General features: G+C 46.2%; 1 long non-coding RNA gene across 1 annotated transcript in view; it reads right to left on the bottom strand.

The window, feature by feature from the left end:
• Positions 1-3300, bottom strand: part of LOC107720960 (uncharacterized) — an 18144-nt gene that overhangs the window by 11873 nt on the left and 2971 nt on the right. The window lies entirely within an intron of this gene.

Raw genomic sequence — 3300 nt, 5'->3', positions numbered from 1 at the left:
GTTGTTTGGCATTTCAGTGTCAAGTCAATGTGTCAGACTCTGAGCAGCTTCCTCCATAAGGGCTTCAGCCACACTTCAGAAAATCTTGTTTCTCAGTGGCAAAACCCCCTGCTGTCAGCCGGCTGAAATGTGCCATTGAGCAAACTGTCGCAGACAACATCTCTCTCAACCCTCTTGAATTTCAGTATCAGTGGGGGGCTCAACAATATCTTTATCCCTCAATTACTTTTGAGAAAGCTGAAGCGAGATGAGTCCTTTTTTAAGATATTGTTTTGGCCAAGTGGCTTCAGAAGCACAAATGTTGTGAATGTGAATGTAAATTAAATTCTTCTCTTGTTCCTTGAGTGAAAATGAGAGCCTTTTCTCGAGGCTTAAAGTTATGGCATTCATGCTAGGTAACTGTTCCACGGATCCAAAAATATGCATAATCCACAGATATGTAAGGTAGGCCTATGTTAGTAAATTAATTGTGAGATATACTCAAAACTCAGCTCAGTCTTCCTCCTGCACACTGTGAGCTTGAGATGTAATGTTTTGCATAGTGTTTTCTAAAGCAGGGCTGTAATTACAGTAAATGCCAGTGTTCTGACAGAGTAAACAGAGGCACCCGGGCACCCTGCTCATTCTCTGACAGCGGTCCCTTAATATTGGACTGTAATTACCCATCTAGATTGAGCACAGTGGTTTCCTCACAGCTGTATGACTGCTGAATGGAGACACATTAGCATTTGTCTAGAGTTTGAATGTGTGAGTGCAAGAGAAAGAGATTGGGAGAAAGGGATTTGGCATGCTGTATGGCTGATTATTCTTCATTATTCAACACTAGCTTTACATTTTGGAATAATTACAGTATTTACAAGAAAAAGAAAATGTAAAGCATTGCAACAGCCCACAGTACACCTTAAAGTAAGTTAAAATAACCCAGCCCCTCAGTATCTATGATATTCTGGACTTACAATATGGCTCAGACACCTCTTTCAGATGCTTAGAAAAGTAACAGCACAACTTTTGTCAGCAAGTTGTGATTTGGGTTTCATTCAGCACAAATGTATTGGAGTAAATGGAAATTTTACTCTGAAAGTTTAATACTTGGGGTAAAGGGTTTAAAACAAATGTGTAATACTATTAAGCAAGAACACGTACCATTCATATGAAAACAAGGTCACAATTTATTTTAAGCTCCAATTCTTGCTATTAACAAACTACAACTTTTGCCTCAAACTACTAATTTGCTGCTTATTAATAGTTAGTAAGATAGTTGTTAAGTTATTGGGTAAGTAAGGTATTGGGTAGGATTAGGGATGTAGAATATGGTCATGCAGAATATGTGCTAATGGACAGCCTATATGTTAATAAATGGCATGACAATGAGCATAGTTAAAAGTGAGAATTGGTCCCTATACTAAAGTGTTACCAAAAGCAATTTTTTGTTCTGTCACTGTCATTCTGTTACACTGTGGAAGCTTCTGTCACGAAAACAAATTCCTCGTATGTGTAAACATACCTGGCAATAAAGCTCATTCTGATTCTGATTCTGATTCTAATGGACAGCCTATATGTTAATAAATGGCATGACAATGAGCATAGTTAAAAGTGAGAATTGGTCCCTATACTAAAGTGTTACCAAAAGCAACAAGTTTGAAGTGACTCTTCCAAGTCATTGTATTTCTTTTAATTCCACTTAATTTCATCTTTATTTAATAAACAACTCAAACAACGGGCAGAATGGCGAGGGAAAACACAACTTGTTATAATGGTGACCGGACAGAGAATGATAATCAGGTACAGGCTTATAAGGAAAACACAATTGGAGCTAATAGACCAAAACAGCTGAAACTAACTATAACTTAAGGTGTCCATGGCAACTAAGGAGTGGCAGGAAAAGAACAAAGGAAAACAGGAACTCATGGGAAACAAATGAAACAGGAAGTCCAAACCAACTGAAAGTGTGACATTATACAAAATATAAATGCAATAAAGAATTAATTAACAGTATACTTGTCATACTTATAAATGTGGGTAGATGAGGCACACAGCGAATGGGTAATCCAAAGGGGAGTCTTTTATTTCACTCCAAGAGTTTAACACTGACGAACAAAGCATAAAAACCCCACAACGTAACTTCAAAGCAAGACATACATGACAGATATTGCCCCCTCCGAAAGACGCGATCTCGCGCCTTTAAGATCATAACATCGAGGGGTAGGAGGGTGGGCGCCTTGGAGGTTCCACAGGACAAGCTTGGACCGGACGCCTCCAAGGCGGTACCGGAATGGCGGAGCAGACAGTTCAGGAGGCCATCGCGGAGCAGACAGTTCAGGTTGCCATGGCGGAGCAGACAGTTCAGGTTGCCATGGCGGAGCAGACAGTTCAGGTTGCCATGGCGGAGCAAACAGTTCAGGTTGTCATGGGGGAGAAGGTAGCTCGGGAGGCCATGGCGGAGCAGACAGTTCAGGTTGTCATGGCGGAGCAGGTAGCTCGGGAGGCCATGGCGGAGCAGACAGTTCAGGTTGCTATGGCGGAGCAGGTAGCTCGGGAGGCCATGGCGGCGCAAACAGTTCAGGTTGCTATGGCGGAGCTGGTAGCTCAGGAGGCCATGGCGGATCCTCCGTGGCCTTAGCCGGCTCGGCCACGGGTATATGCCCACCCCAGCGAAAAATTAGGAATCCTGGGGGGGCGCTCTGGAGGAGCGGGCACTTGAGGACACTCTGGACAGGATTCAGGGATTGGAGCCCTCCTTGGGCTAAACACGGGGACAGAAGCCCTCCGTGGGCTATACTCGGGAACAGGAGCCCTCCTTGGGCTAAACTCGGAAACAGGAGCCCTCCGTGGGCTATACTCAGGAACAGGAGCCCTCCGTGGGCTAAACTCGGGAACTGGAGCCCTCCGTGGGCTATACTCAGGGACTGGGAAGCGCTTACGAGGAGCTGGCACTGGAGGGTGCTCTGGAGGAGCAGGCACAGCAAGGCACTTTCGAGGAGCTGGCACTTGAGCGAGCTCAGGGGCTGGAGCCGACACTGGAGCGGACTCTGGGGCTGGAGCCGACACTGAAGCGTGCTCTGGGGCTAGGCGCACTCGGACGAGGAAGAGGGCCCTGAGCCGTCCATTTCTCCTCTTCCTCCTTTTCTGATTACGGGTGAACTGGGCAGCCTGCGGGGCTTGTCGTTGCGGTGACTGATGATCTTGGGTCAATGGCGGCCGGCGGGCTTGAGAGAGCCGCGGCCGGTGGGCTTGACTTCGTAGCGGCCGGCGGGCTTGACAATGGCGCAGCCGGCGGGCTCGTCTTCGGAGCGGCAAAAC

Source organism: Sinocyclocheilus rhinocerous, unplaced genomic scaffold (assembly GCF_001515625.1).
Source record: "Sinocyclocheilus rhinocerous isolate Xijiao unplaced genomic scaffold, SAMN03320098_v1.1 scaffold2256, whole genome shotgun sequence".
Lineage (NCBI taxonomy): Eukaryota > Metazoa > Chordata > Actinopteri > Cypriniformes > Cyprinidae > Sinocyclocheilus > Sinocyclocheilus rhinocerous.
This window is presented reverse-complemented; position numbering and strand designations above follow the sequence as displayed.